We start from the raw sequence: 16,979 nt of genomic DNA, 5'->3' as shown, positions 1-16,979 counted from the left end.
AAATCAGCTATCAGTACAGATAAAACTACTTCTTCAAATTTTAATATAGTGCAAAGTAAGCATACCAAGAAAAGTATTTTAGCCAAAATATACCGTCACAAAGTCCTTCAAAATCTTATAAAAACAGGAGAGAAATCAGGTTCAAAGCTTAAAACCTATCGTAGGAAATTAATCTTAGAAGCATTGATGGGCAGTGCAATTCTTCTCAAAAGAAATTTATTTATTTTACTGTTAAACGAAATGAAACCACTAACAAAACTAATAACTAAATTACAAAAAAGACTTCTCATTAAGCGAAATGTCAACAGAAAGAACTTCTTAAGTATCTGCGGAGGTGAATGGAATCACTACTTGTAAAACCACTTTCCATGATATCAAAAGGATATCAACACATCATTCAACTATAAGAAATCTAGTCTATAAACTGTACAGTTAAATAACATCCTTCTACATGGTACAGCAAAAGACCTACTTGAAGAAATTCACTATATCCAGAAAAAATATTTTGGAAGTGAAAGCCATTTACAGAATGAAATAGCTTTAACCCAAGTAAGCAACAATTCTACACATGGCAACCTTTTGCTAAACACATACAAAAAAGAAATACTAAAATGTAAAAGTACATCAGCTGAAGTACCAAACCATGTATGTGTATGTTGCCGTACAATTCTTTTATAAAAGTAACACAAAAACTGTGGACCTATCATACAAAATAGAAGACAATGAAGATTCGAAATGGTTTGAATTAGCTCTCTACCTTCTAGCAGAAAACAAATATGAAATAACTGAGCCCTTAATACTTTGCAGTTATTGCACTACAAAACTTGACAACAACCAAACTCCTTCACGTTCTATCACAAATAATTTGGAATTATACCCAGTACCAAAACCTCTACAACAACTTAATTTATATGAGAGCATCATAATTCAAACAGTACACCCATTTCAAGCAATAATACGCCTTCAACCAAAAACAGCAAAATTACCTCCCTCTGAATTGGTAAAAGGCATTTGTGGAAAAGTAGTTTATTTACCATTAAATCTAAAAGAAAATGTGCATACTCTAGGAGTGCAACGTCCAATGTAGCAATCTTTAATTATATTAGTAAATGGAGTACCTACAAAAGACAAAAAAAAATGGCAACAGCTGGTAGATTTATATAAAGTTAGACAGGCCTTCCAATATCTTAAACAGAATAATGAATATTACAAAGAAATTAATATTGAAGAAAACTTGAAAGATACAACTGAAATAATTCAAGAAACACAAGAAGCTGGTCAATTTGAGCTACTAGATCCTGCTACAATATCAAATACTTTAGACCATTATACAATTCATCCTTTGCACTGTAATGACACCGTACAAGATGTACTGGAAACTTACCAAATGCGTCAAACAAAAGGATCGCCAATCAGTATATGGGAAAAAAGTATAGAAGCACGTGCCTTTCCTCTACTTTTTCCTACTGGCAAAGGAGGAAGGTATGATGATGGACCTATTCAAATATCAGCTTCAGAATACCGCTCATTACGGATGTATTCTGAAGATCCCAGATTTAGACAAAATGTGGAATACATATTCCACCTACTCTTTGAAAGTGAACTAGCAACTTTATGTTACGGAGTTGCACACATATTAATATCAGGATCACACTTTCAAAATATGACAGCTACACAATTATTAGAGAAAGTGCAACAAAAGGATGAGGTTTTACAATCAAATATTACAAATCTATTATGAAATATGCGTGGTACTAAAGAGTACTGGTTTCGACGTCATGGAGATGTACGTTGTATGATCAGAAACCTTGGCCCACCCACTTGGTTTGTTACATTAAGTTGTGCAGAATATGCATGGGAAGATTTACATGATTTCCTACGCATATCAAATAAAAACAAAACAAACATAGATATTCTAACACCTGGAGAACTTTGTTCTTTGGATCCTGTTAATGTTTCAAGATATTTTCACCATTGCTTCATTGCTATGCTACATTTTATTTGTAATAAAACTGTTCCTCCCCTTGGAGAAGTGCAACACTTCTTTTGGAGAAAAGCATACCACGCCAGAGGAGCACCACATGTCCACATGCTTTTATGGATTAAAGATGCTCCTAAATTTGGTCAAGACAGTGATGCCACTGTTTTACAGTTTATTGAAAAATATGTCACTTGTGAAATTCCATCAGAAGCCACAAATAATGATCTTCGTGCACAAATTTTACAATTTCAAAGACACAAATGTGGAAAATATTGTTGTCGCAAATACAAAAACAAAGGCAAATACTACACCAAATGCCGATTTGGTTTCCCTAGATCTGTTACAAATACAGGTCAAGTAAACAACCTCATGTCTTCAGTTAGACATAGTGTTAAAGGAAAGTCACCTAAAAATACATATTACATAAAAAGAAAAGAAGAAGAAAAATATATCAATGATTATAATGCAATCATTGCCCACTTATGGAATGCAAACATAGATGTGCAATACATTGCAGACAATTCTACTGCAGTTGCACGATATGTTAGAGCATACTTAACTAAAGCAGAAAAGACAGAGCTCCAAGACCTCTGGAATGACCTGTCATCAGATAAAACAGTATCTCAGAAATTATACAGCTTGGGGATAAAAATGCTCACCCATAGAGAATGTGGATCTTATGAAGCAGCTGATCGTTTAACTGGTACTTCATTGTATGGTAAATCTGAAAATATAGTATAGCTAAGTCTTGGTCCAGCTAAATCTAGAGAAAGAGTTCTAAAATCATATGAAGATATAGAAACAATAGCCAAACATGATCACAACAGCCTGGACATTTTAAAAAACAATTTATTGGACACATACTACCCAAACAGAAGTAATACTTTGGAAAACATGTGTCTATACCAAATAGCCCAGAACTACACATACAAAAATAATATGAAACCTGATGACAAAAAAGGTAAATATAGAGTGACAGACTGTGAAGGCAGCTTAGTTAAACTCACTAAACCAAATGTAATTAATCATATCAAATTGTCATTGAAGACTCCTCACCATAAAGAAGTATATTACATGTCCCTGCTACAACTCTTCAAACCATGGAGAAAAGAAGAACAATTACTAGATAACTATGACTCATATGAGGCTGCTTTCAAAGCAAATGAAAGCACTATAACTGATGTAAACTGTACACAGTACAAAACAATGTTGCACAATGAACAGCAACATGAAGAAGAACTCCAAGCTCAACTAAATAAGGATACTCCTCACAGTAGTCAACCTTCTGTAACAGGAAGCCAAGAACCACTGGGAGAACCACTAATAACAAATGAGGCAGAATTAGCTGTGATAGAAGTAGAAAACACCATGTGTCAGTATGAAGATAAGGAAGACTTAACTATACTACAATCAAAACTAAACAATGAGCAAAGTAGCATATTTCAAGAAGTAACAAAACAAATTGCACATGGTGTAAAACATGAAAATAAAGAATGTTCCTGCCATAATTATAAACCTATACTACTGTATGTCAGTGGTCAAGCTGGTTCTGGCAAAACATTCCTAATCAAAATCATTAGTAAGTTCCTTCAACAATTGACAAACAACAAACTGTCAGCTGTTGTCACTGCCCCCACAGGTTTAGTTGCCTACAACATAGGTGGTGTTACATTACACCGATTACTACTATTACCAGTAGAAAACCAGAACAAATTAGACTATTACAAACTTTCTGCAGAAGCTGCAATGGAATTACGCAGAGTATTGAAACAAATGAAAATGCTACTAATAGATGAAGTGAGCATGGTCTCCAACCTGATGTTAGCTTTGATTCACCTCAGATTACAAGAAGTACTCAAAACAGACTATGAATAGCTCTTTGCAGGAAAACACATTATTGTTTTTGGAGATCTGCTTCAATTAACACCAGTAAAAGATGGACCTATTTTTAAAACATTAGGGCACAAACTCTGCCGTAAAACTGTTGGCAGCATTGGAAATGTCAACCTTTGGCAACATTTCCAATACAAAGAATTAACAGAAAACATGCGCCAATCTGCAGATCTAACTTATGCCAACATTTTAAAAAGTTTGAGAGTTGGTATACTTTCTAAAGAAGCAGAAGCAACATTGAAAACCCGGCACATGAATGCACTTTATGGCGATAATGCATGTGCTACAGATGTTATGGAACAATTAGCCCACAAAAATGTCAATTGTATGGCCTTAATGCCAACTCTTGCAAGCTGTTTCAAATTCAATGAAATCATGCTAAGTAAAGAAATGCAACCAATAATGGAAATTAGCGCCACAGACAAACTAGATGTACATGGTATGACACTACCCATGTGTGACCAAGCCACAACAAGACTAAATAATTTAGATAAATCAATCTCAAACACAGCAGGCTTAGAAAAGATGTTAAAATTATCCTTAAATTGCAGAGTAATGCTTAAACGTAACCTTGACGTGGACTAAGGACTAGTTAATGGAGCACTGGGTACAGTTGTTGGCTTTCAAACATACCCACGTGACAACAAAATTCAGTTTGTCAATATACTGTTTGACAAACTTTCAGAAGTAAAATGGATAGGACGCTCAACAGCTAGATTCCTTCTCTTCAAAGATATGTATGTACGCAGAGAACAATTTTCCAAATGGCCATGCACCCAAGAATCTATGCCCTGGCAACAACCACCGCAGCATATCACATCCATAGAGTCAAACATTTCAACTATGATCTATGGGAAACTTTTAATGTCCGCGAACAATGTGAGTGTTCTTAGAACACTTTGAACTTGCCAGCGAACAATACGGACACCGTTTTCAGGACACCCCCTACGAACATTCCAGGACACCGGGAGTGTTCTTAGAAGCGTCTTCAGAACACCACCACTTTGTTTATTTGCGAACATTTCAGGACACCGCGAGTGTTCTTAGGACACATTCAACTTGACAAAGAACAATACGGACAGCGTCCTCAGGACACCCCCTACGAACACTCCCCGGACACCGCGAGTGTTCTTAGAAGCATCTTCAGAACGCCCCCATTTTGTTTATTTGCGAACATTTCAGGAGACTGCAAGTGTTCTTAGGACACATTGAACTTGACAGATAACAATACGGACAGCGTCCTCAGGACACCCCCTACGAACACTCCCCGGACACCGCGAGTGTTCTTAGAAGCCTCTTCAGAACATCACCATCTTGTTTATTTGCAAACATTTCAGTACACCGCGAGTGTTCTTAGGACACATTCAACTTGACAGAGAACAATACGGACAGCGTCCTCAAGACACCCCCTACGAACACTCCCCAGACACCGCAAATGTTCTTAGAAGCGTCTTCAGAACACCCCCTACGAACACTCCCCGGACACCGCGAGTGTTCTTAGAACAGTTTCACTTTGCTTGCGAACAAAACGGACACATATTGACTCCTTAGAACACCCCCTAGTCAGTTTATTTAGAACATTTCAGAACACCCGTGATGGCCGCAAAAAAATCGAACACAAAAAGAACGTCTAACACGTAAAAAACACAACTTTCATCCTATCTCATACACTCCCACCCTCCCCAAACACTCCTACACACCAACACACTCTACAAAATACACATTTTGAACAAAGTTTCACTGCGCTGTCCGGGGACGTCCGCAAATCCAAGATGGCGGGCGCTATCGAAAAATCTGACGCGCTTCACGCTCCACGCCGTCCAATCAGCGAACACTTTGCATGTCCGCGAACATCACGCAAGACGATTGGCCAATCAGGACACTTTCCGCGGAGCGAACAGGGAAGTGTATCCGCAAACCGAACACAGATATCACTCATTTTTTTTTACCTACTTTTTGGTCATTTTAAAAAAAAACTACTGGACGGATTTTCACCAAATTTGCAAAAGCACGCTTTTGGGACCAAGCCGCTGCTCCTGGTCCAAATTTGGTGGAAATCCGTCCAGCGGTTTGGGCTGTAGGCGCGAGCAAAATTTTTTTCACATTCACTCTATGGAGAGTGAGTATAATGTATACAAATATATGCATATAGAGGGAAGGTAGAGTAATAAAAATAAAACTATGAGAAAGTGCTGATAACTATAATGATTGTATTCATGCACAGAAAGGATTGCTCTATTTCAAGCCTGTATCTTCCGCTATGTCTATGTTTCATATGATGTGACTGGACCCTAAGTCTACAAATATAGTACCTTTTCAATTTTTACTTCCTGACTGTTACTGAAGAAAACTATGTGGCTTCGATATGTCAGTAAAGGATAAAAAGGGAGAGCCAGCCATGTGATGTCATCAGTGATGTCATCAATGACATTTGTGATGTCATCTTTGATGTCCTGGGTGTTAGTGTTAGCAGTGCACGGTGGCGCGAGTTATGGTTGCTTATGTTACCATAACTGGCGAATTTCAGGGGTTTTTCGGTTTTACTTTGAGCCATAACGTCCCTTTAACAAAGTTTTTTCACTGAATTTCATAGGTTTTTAGTAGCGCAACTTAACCATAACGTCCCTTTAACAAAGTTTTTTTAATATCACGCAAACAATATACAAACATGGCGTGCAAAAACCAACTTCTACAGATGGCTTTACACAGAATGTTGCAAAGTAAGAATTTATGCTCGTTCACAGTGAAGGTCAGCTGCTTCCATTTTTTTCTCGGGCCCCGGAGAGGCTCACGAAGCGGACTATAAGGTTGTATTGTGTTTTGACCTTGACAGACAGAGATTGTGATGAAAGACTTCTCTTGAAGGAGTGTTGCTAAAACGTAAGAGAAGATAAAGATGAAATTTCTGAAACAAAACCACTTTTATATATTATATCACTATGCGAAAGATCGTTGGCACATGCGGAGTCGTATTTTGGGACTGCACCACTCGTAGACAATGGAAATTGCAATTGTACTGTAAGTAACCCTTTAGATTACTTTATACCAAATATAATTACAATAGCGTAGCATTAAAGACCGCTCAAGTCGTACTTGTTCGTTGAAAGTGGCATAATGTTTTCTACCGCGCACTATCACCGCCGAATTGATCCCCTGTCGTTTAGAGGGCTCTGAAAAAGGCAGACGACACAGGGTGGGTTAATAGAAATAATTTAACCGGTCTATAGGCGGTCAAGCGCTCTACTCGCTGTGCCACTTCACTGTAGCCTGTCAAGTGGCACAGCGAGTACAGCGCTCGCTTTGACATCCGTGCACAGCTTGCTAACGCAAGTTTGAATCCCGGCAAGGCCAAACTCAGCCTTTCATCCTTCTGTGGTCAATAAATGAGCACCACACACCGTGGTTAATAATAAGCACCGCTTACATACCTCACGGTTCTTAGCGCTATATGAATGGGAAAATATTATTATTTTATTATTAACATACTCTGTTGCACTATCTTCGATAGCAAATATTTTCACGCCCTAATAAATAAAATGATGATTTTTAATGAAGATTGGCTGGTGAGACTAATTTATGTTTTTTAAAACAGGTACGTGGCCACATTTTGCCTATGTCACGATTTACAGACTCCAGCGGATGGGTTCTTCAACTGCCAGGTGCAGGTCCAAATATGCAACTTCATGACCCTCACCATTTTATGGGACAATCGTCAAGGACCAATATGCCCTTATGCAGTACTAGCGGCTACAAATAACATACCAACCAATAGGGTGGTCTAATGGCTCGTTGTTGGAGCAACCTTCCGATTATCAGAGCGACCATTTACTGCTTTTATCATAAACCAACAGCCTATCTACCGCAAAGGAACAACGCGTGGCTCCAAATAAACTTTTGCTGATCGATAGCAGAGACAATAGCAAATCGCTGAATATTCACTAAACATTTCATGTGAAATAAATGTACTTTACCAAATGTACAATCCTGCTGTTTACTTTTAAACCACAGTTTCATATTCCGAATTGTGGCGCACTGAGTTGTAAGCTGATCTAACACTCTCTGTACCGCAAAGGAACATTGCGTGTCTCAACATGAACTTTTGCGGATCGACAACAAAGACAAATGCAAATTGCTGAATATTCTCTAAACATTTGATGTCAAATAAATGTACTTTACAACATTTACAATCTTGCTCTTTGCTTTTAAATCACAGTTTCATATTCCGAATTGCGGCGCGCTTCGTTGTGACATAATGTGTGTTGTCTTCCGGGTTCTGTGTAAAGTCGCGTAGTACTGGAGATGACTGGGCACGTTTTATTACGCACCCTGTAACGTCACGGAGAGAGGCGGGAAATATGAATGCTTTGATAATATCAGGCTTAGGGGCGGGAGATATGATTTAGTGTCGCAAAAGCAAGTCAGCCAGCTCAATAGCGCCAGTCATAGGATTATCACATAATGTCGGCGCACACCAGCCGGATTTATCGTTTCTTTAGTGGACAAAAAGTCGGTTGAGGCCCGTAGGAAATTGTACTATTAGCGAACAAAAGGAGTGCTCTTAAAACACTTTCACCCTGACAACGAACAATACAAACAACGTTCTCAGAACACCCCCATTTTGTGTAATTGCAACCATTTCGGGACACTGCGAGTGTTCTTAGAACACATTCAACTAGACAGATTACAATACGGACAGTGTCCTGAGGACACCCCCAGTTTGTGTATTTACAAACAATTAAGTACACCGCGAGTGTTCATAGCTCATTTTTACCTTCCTTGCGAACAAAAATGACACATACTCTGTCCTCTAAACACCCCACCATTTAGTTTATTTACAAAATGTCAGAACAGCGGTGTTCTCCGCGGACAAATCGAACGCAACAAAAAGGTCTAGCACATAAAAAAACAAAACATTGAACCTATCTCGTACTCCCCCACCCTCCCCAAACACTCTTACACACCAACACACGGCACTAAATACAATGTTTTATCCATGTTTCACTGCGCTGTACGCGGTCGACTGCGAATACAAGATGGCGGGCGCCACAGAAAATCTGACGTGCTCCACGCCCCTCGCCGTCCAATCAGCGAACACGTTGCATGTCCGCGGACATGACGCAAGGCCATGGGCCAATCGGGGTGCTGTCCGCGGAGCGAACAGGGAAGTCCATCCGCGAAGCGAACGCAGATATCACAAATTTGTTTGCCTTACATTTTGGTCATTTTTAAAAAAAATACTGGACAGATTTACACCAAATTTACAAAAGCACGCTTTTGGGACCAGGCCGCCGCTCCTGCCTCAAATTTGGTGTAAATCCGTCCAGCGGTTCGGGCTGTAGCCGTGCGCAAAGTTTTTTCCCATTCAGTCTATGGGAAAAAAAAAGTTTTGGGACCCCCCCTATAACTTTTCCCCCCCTTGACGAATCCTCACCAAACTTTGCAGAAGAAATCAGAGTGACCCAACTACTTTTTTTTGCAAAGTTTGGTGAGGATCCGTCCAGGGAGAGCAAAGTTATAAGCCGCCCAAAAAGTGCTCTTCCTATGGAAACAGCAACTTAACCATAACTACATGGCCACTAACGTGGCCATGTAATATATGACCTACTCTTAGCTATTCCCAAACAATTGTTGCAGTAGCTCTTTCCAGCAGCCTTACTTCATTTCCTTTCCCAATCTTAAATTCACAGCATATTTTACAGTATTTTTCCTTGCTAAAACAGTAAATTAAATCTCTGTTTTCTCCATGTGCTGTGTTACTACTTTATGTGAATGCTTAGCTCCGTGGTCATGAATAACACATTGGTGATCATTTTGATTTGTTGTTATGTTATTAGGATTTGTACTGCAAATCAATGTAATTTGCATTAAATTGCATCTTTTTGCGATACTCTTGTGTCAGGGGTTGCCTCAGAACTCACCAATAAAAATTACAAAAGTAGTCAAAAAGGAGCACACGCCAGTGCAAGAAGTAACACCATTTTATTCAGGCACCACACCCTGCTGGGACAGCAAATTCAAAGAAATCGTGGAACAGAACTGCATGAAAGGTGCTGTCAAAGAAACGCCCCTAAATCTAAGACTTTTCAAATAGTCAAGCTCAATGACATTAGTAACATTGTAACATGAAAAATCCACACCACACCGAGCTGATAGGTGCTTGCTCATCAGACCCTTATAGAAAAGCATACATTATATGTTTTAATTGGGCCACAAACCTTCCCACACTGCCCTCAATTACAACATGTGATGTCACAATCCACGCACAATTTCCACAGCACAAAGTTAGTTCTTTGAAACATTTGAGACCAGTGGAACTTTAATCAACGGCCCTCATCGCCTAATCTACGTTCACAAGAGAAGCACTTACCACCATGTCACCGCCAGAGCCTTGAACCATGGACGCGCTGCTACACACATTTTGCATATCGGGGACACTCTAACCCCTTTCCCAGGGAAAATGTACTACGGGGCAATTTCAAACCGCTGTGGTTCTTTTCGGCTACTTTAGAAACTGGTATTTTACAAGTAATTTTGAGTTATAAAACGCTCAAGCATTCATTATTCATTGATGGAACCAGCAAGCTCTAATCCATGACCTCAAAAAATAACAACTATTGTATACTTTTTTCAGTACTGGCCTGGGATCGCACTAAGTCACCAACCACATTAGGTTTTTTTTCACACAAAAAGCTAACTTGCGCTTTCTTCAAAAGCAAGCTTTTAACGCCATTTTACCGCATTTCTTTCTACCACTAACTTTGATTATACTTACCTGTGCCCCTGTATTTAAGAATTTAGTTTTATTATGGATTGTATTGGATTTTATTTCACAAACATCAGAATGAGTTACCCCCCCTTTTACCGTGCTAGACTCGCAGCTGATAAGTGCGTTCATTTATACTGCGTTGAACTTGCATCTGTATTACACTGTTACCCAGACGGAAATGCAATTACAGTTGTTTTCACAGTTATCCAACTTTTTGCATTTTTCTTTAAATGAGAGTACTCAGTTCCAGGTTGTATGAGTGTATACAGAACATTTTGTTTTCGCTTAGGTGAAAGAAAAGTGTTCTGACCCCTGTTAATGCCAGAGGGAGAAAGTCATACATTCAACAATGTCTTACCTGAGCTGCTAAAATGAGCATCTTTCAGAAATCGTGCAGGTTTGCCCCTCCTTCCCACATAATCCCATGGTTTTTCAAATATAAAAACAAAAATTGGTAATTCTGCATTCTAAGGCTTAGGGTGAGCCACTTTCTGTGCTTGCTTTTCTTTTTCGAGCCACTCCGGATGGATGACTGCCTCTAGGGGCATCTTTAAGTTACTCCACGCCAGGGTGGGGGCCCAGTGTACCACCACAGTTCACTTCTGTGACCAATCCTTACCTGTAAGAGGAGGCACACCAGTGACAGAGTGCAATGGAAAGTATGCATGCAGGAGAGCTCTTGTGAATGCCACAGTCCAGGATTCCCAGCAGTGTTTTATATGAGGGGAGACAAAGAGTATAGAATGATCAAAATAGTGGCAGGCTATTTTGAAACTTACTGCTGAGGTCAGATTTCCCTATGAAGGAGTGAAGAGGCATTCAGGGGCTTCCCATGAATTCACACAGGAAGGAGACACCCACCTCTAAAAGACATGGAAAGATCGTATGAGATGAGCACACTATTATATATTCAGTTTTTAAACCCTTAGCAGCATTGAACAATCATACAATGGAGCAGGAGGATCAGAAGGACTGAGTTCTTGGACCTGACATTGGCTGATATTATGAAAGCGAGAGGTATTTAAATCTTGAAAATGGGAGTTGCTGAAAGCTTGAGCAGGGGGTGGGCTGAAGTCTTCTGCCTGGGAGCTGCTGGACACATGAACATGCGCGATTATTAACCTTAAAGATGTGTAAATCTCACAACTGAAAAATGATGAACTGTTAAAGGTGAGAGGTTTGGAAGGTTTGAGATGTGCTGAAGTCTAACTTGTTCCAAGGCCTGAAGGGTGTATGCAGACTAGTAAACCCGGCTTACAGTTCCTGGTCACTTTAGCCAGAGACGAGACGGCGAGAACTACATGGAGCTGGTACAAAGTGAGCTGCAGAGTCCCGCTCCTACCACATTGCTGTGCCCTGATTTAACTGATGTGAGTGGTCTCGGATTATGGAGAGTATACATTTGATGTACTGACACCTACATGCAGGTCCAAGTAATGACCAGTGCAACAAAACTATACAAATATGCTTGGGAAATAGTGATGTTTATTTAATTATTAGTGCACATGGTTTAAACCTTACACTTAAATTTCAATTGAACACAATACTTTTTCATCACTTCCTCTACATGCATCAAATTGTACAATTTGTTAAAACATTAAAAGAAGAAAAATCAATACATATAATTTATATACAATCACATGCATACATAAAACAAATGTACAGGTGATTAAATTCTAAGCTAGAACACTTTAGATATGACATTTATTCTCTGTAAGAATCGCATAAGGGCATTCATTAAACCCTGCCAATTTACCTGGATGATCCTTGACCAGCGACTATCCTTTAAAAGAAAGAATTGATCATGAATAAAAAACCCAAAACACAAAATACGCAAGTTCATTAAGGGGTCGATTCATGGAATTAATGTGCGCCCAAAATTCTCGCGCAGAGGTGCCAAAACGTGCAATTCGCAGTAAAAGTGCACATCACAAAAGTAGGCGGAACATGGGCCGTAATACTCGGAATGGGGAACAACGCGTGAAAATATGGGCGTCACGGGGGAAGTACAGAAGGCAAGTGCGCGGAACGCCCACACGCTCGCCTACAAGCCGTATTCATGGAATCGAATAGGGCAAACCAGCGCCCGGTCAAAGACGCGCACAGGGCCAAACAAGTACGCCACAAGAAAGCAGGCGGTAGCGCCCCTGCACCTGAAAAAAATGTGCGCCAAAATGTGCGCTAACAAAAAGCACCCATATACAGCCATGATGAATGGTCCATACATTGGACCTCTAGGACAAATAAGGTGCAAAGGGGTACCGACAAACACAGACACCCGTTGTGTGAAAAATAGCGTGTGCGTGTGTTCCTGGGTGCGCGGGAAGTTCCACACGCGATTGGCCTGGGTACGTGTACTTTGGGGTGCGCGGGAAGTTCCACACGCGATTAGCCTGGGTACGTGTACTATGGGGTGCGCGGGAAGTTCCACATGCGATTAGCCTGGGTACGTGTGTTCGGGGTGCGCGGGAAGTTCCACACGCGATTAGCCTGGGTACGTGTACTACGGGGTACGCGGGACGTTCCACACGCGATTAGCCTGGGTACGCGTGTTTCGGGGTGCGTGGGAAGTTCCACACGCGATTGCCCTGGGTACGTGAACTTCGGGGTGCGCGGGAAGTTCCACACGCGATTGGCCTGGGTATGTGTACTTCGGGGTGAGCGGGAAGTTCCACACGCGATTGTCCTGGGTACGTGTACTTCAGGATGCGTGTGAAGTTCCACACGTGATTGTCCTGGGAACATGTACTTCGGGTGCGGGGGAAGTTCCACACGCGATTGGCCTGGGTACGTGTATTCCGAGGTGCGCAGGAAGATTCACATGCGATTTCAGCAGGGTACGTGTATTTCGGTGGTGCCGGGGAATGCTACACGTGATTTGGCCGTGTGGGTCCTCCCAGGTGTTCCCTCTACACCCTCCACGGCCCCTGCAGGCAGCCCACACCACAGGGGACTACCCCGCACCCCTGCTCATGTCCCACAGGCAACCCATCCACCATGGCCATGCCCACCAGCCAACCCACATGTCACCTTGCACTACTGATCACCAACACATGTCTCCCAGCACCCCCACCCCCCAGCAGTGCAGGGCCAGCCTCCACCAGGCCCCCACTCATGTCTCCCATCACCCCCACCCCCCAGCAGTGCAGGGGCAGCCTCCACCAGGCCCCCACTCATGTCTACCACCACCCCCACCCCCAGCCACCAGGGGCAGCCTCCACCAGGCCCCCACTCATGTCTCCCATCACCCCCACCACCCAGCAGTGCAGGGCCAGCCTCCACCACGCCCCCACTCATGTCTACCACCACCCCCACCCCCCAGCAGTGCAGGGGCAGCCTCCACCAGGCCCCCAAACATGTCTACCACCACCCGCACCCCCAGCCATCAGGGGCAGCCTCCACCAGGCCCCCACTCATGTCTCCCATCACCCCCACCCCCCAGCAGTGCAGGGCCAGCCTCCACCAGGCCCCCAAACATGTCTACCACCACCCCCACCCCCCAGCAGTGCAGGGGCAGCCTCCACCAGGCCCCCACTCATGTCTCCCACCACCCCCACCCCCCAGCCACCAGGGGCACCCTCCACCAGGCCCCCACTCATGTCTCCCATCACCCCCACACCCCAGCAGTGCAGGGGCAGCCTCCACCAGGCCCCCACTCATGTCTACCACCACCCCCACCCCCCAGCAGTGCAGGGGCAGCCTCCACCAGGCCCCCACTCATGTCCAACTCATGTCTCCCTGTACCCCCACCCCCAGCCCCCAGGGGCACCCTCCACCAGGCCCCCACTCATGTCTCCCACCACCCCCAGCCCCTAGCAGTGCAGGGGCACCCTCCACCAGGACCCCACTCATATCTACCATTACCCCCACCCCCCAGCAGTGTAGGGGCAGCCTCCACCAGGCCCCCACTCATGTCTCCCACCACCCCCACCCCCCAGCCCCCAGGGGCACCCTCCACCAGGCCCCAACTCATGTCTCCCATCACCCCCACCCCCCCAGCAGTGCAGGTGCAGCCTCCACCAGGCCCCCACTCATGTCTACCACCACCCCCACCCCCCAGCATCCAGATGCACCCTCCACCAGGCCCCCACTCATGTCTCCCATCACCCCCACCCCCCAGCCACAAGGGGCACCCTCCACCAGGCCCCCACTCATGTCTACCACCACCCCCACCCCCCAGCAGTGCAGGGGCACCCTCCACCAGGCCCCCACTCATGTCTCCCACCACCCCCACCCCCCAGCAGTGCAGGGGAACCCTCCACCAGGCCCCAACTCATGTCTCCCATCACCCCCACCCCCCATCCGTGCGATTTGCCTGGGTATGTGTATTCCTGGGGTGCGCGGGTAGTCTCCCATGCAATACCATCAGGGTACGTGTATTATGGGTCCGCGTGAACTTCCACACGCGATACCAGCAGGCTATGTGTTTTATGGGGTTCGCGGGAAGTTCCACACGCGATTGCCCTGGGTACGTGTATTTCGGGGTGCGCGTGAACTTCCACACGTGACTGGGCCTGTGAGAGTGGGGTACGTGTATTCCAGGGGTGGGCGGAAATATTTACTCGCGACTGGGACTGGGAGAGCGTGTTACGTGTATTCCTGCGGTGGGCGGGAAGATTCACACGTTCGCCTACGACGCGCCGAAAAATAAATGGTCTAATCCTGAAACACGTACGCCAGCATGAAGCTCAATTCGGAACCTCATCACGCCTCCAGAGGTAAGATACAACACAGCCCATATTGCAACCCGGGGCATAGTGGAGCGCACATTCGAAGTGCTCAAGTCACGCTTTCGCTCCCTTGACCGTTCTGGCGGGCAGCTGTTATATGCGCCCCCAGTAGTGTGCAGGATCATAGTGGCAGCATGTGTCCTGCACAATGTTGCAACACGCCGGGGCCTGGCTGTGGACATGGTGGTGCCCCCACATCCCCAACCTCATGCACGCCCGCTGCGCATGGGAGGGGAGAGGGCACGGGGTGAGGCATGAAGCTGGCGTACGTCGACCCGCGCAGCATAAAAGTGCGTGCAAACAACAAACAAGCTCAGACGCCAGGATGAATATACCGTTCCTAGCAGCAGTGGCCGTGGGTTACCAAAGGAGGAGGAGGAGGATAGTGAGGGCCCGAATCTTCACTCCCAGAACCAGCCTTTTTGGGATGCCTGATGACCAGGTGTATGGGAGGTACAGGTTTCCACCACACATAGTGCACACAGCCCTGGCACATACCATCTGATAAGCAATGATGACTCGACCTGACAATTATGATCAAGAAAGGGACATTCAACTGTCAGAACCATAGCAGCCTGAGATTGTTCATGTGGAAGTGTCACAATGTGTGCATCCCTACCTACACAAACACCACCAATGCAGTGTCATCAAAAGACACACTTCCATGCTGCCGAAATGAATACCCACTTGCAAAATACTACATGAAAACAGTGCCATGTCACCCAACCCCTCCCCGGCACGGCCACACAACACACCATGGCATGTCATGCAATGTGAGAGCAAACACATTAATCCCCACAACATGCCCCAAGTGTCACCAGCTACAGTGTCCCTAATGGAAACATGGCCACACATGAAATGCTCACAGTAATGCAGGACCTACAACACACATTACCAAATACTTACCAAGAATACCAATCACCTACACAACCTCCAACCTACCTTAAACATGACATTACAGACTTAAAAATTTGCTAGCCTCACTACCTGATGATGCCAGCACTTCGAACACTTCCAAGTATACCATGTTAGCGCCACGCAAGAGTGTAGGTGCACTGCTTACAACATGGACTCCAGTTCCAAGGTGGACCGCCTTGTGAAGACATGAGAAATGGACCTGCAAATTAGGAGGAGGAGATGGATGCAGAGGCACATATCAATACACCATGCAGAGTACAATACAACAACAATATGCACTATGAATGTATACACAGTATTGACTACAGACTGCCCACACATCGAATGGGAGTCCAATGTCACCATGTACGTCAATGTCACTTGGGCACACCCTTTGCAAGCCCATGGAAACGGGAAGCAGGAGGGGTGTGTGTCACTAAAACCCAAGCATCTGAACCAAATTCATGACAAGCCTGCATGTGCCCAGCCACAATGCAGCGTATGCCCACGGGAGCCACACAAGGCAACACACTGTCCAAAAAAAAAAAAAGAAAGGCCATTAATGGGCCCGGGGGGGTGGGGGAGGCCACCCAGGAGGTCCGAGGACAGAGTGCACACCAAAACCCACCTGTGTGGATCTTGCTAAAAAAAACACCTCCATGGGCTCATGGCCTACACGGCTACCCTATTGCGGGAGAATCACTGCTGTCGC

This window comes from Ambystoma mexicanum, chromosome 2p, assembly GCF_040938575.1.
Source record: "Ambystoma mexicanum isolate Mex_15411 chromosome 2p, UKY_AmexF1_1, whole genome shotgun sequence".
Lineage (NCBI taxonomy): Eukaryota > Metazoa > Chordata > Amphibia > Caudata > Ambystomatidae > Ambystoma > Ambystoma mexicanum.
Note: the sequence above shows the minus strand (reverse complement) of the source record.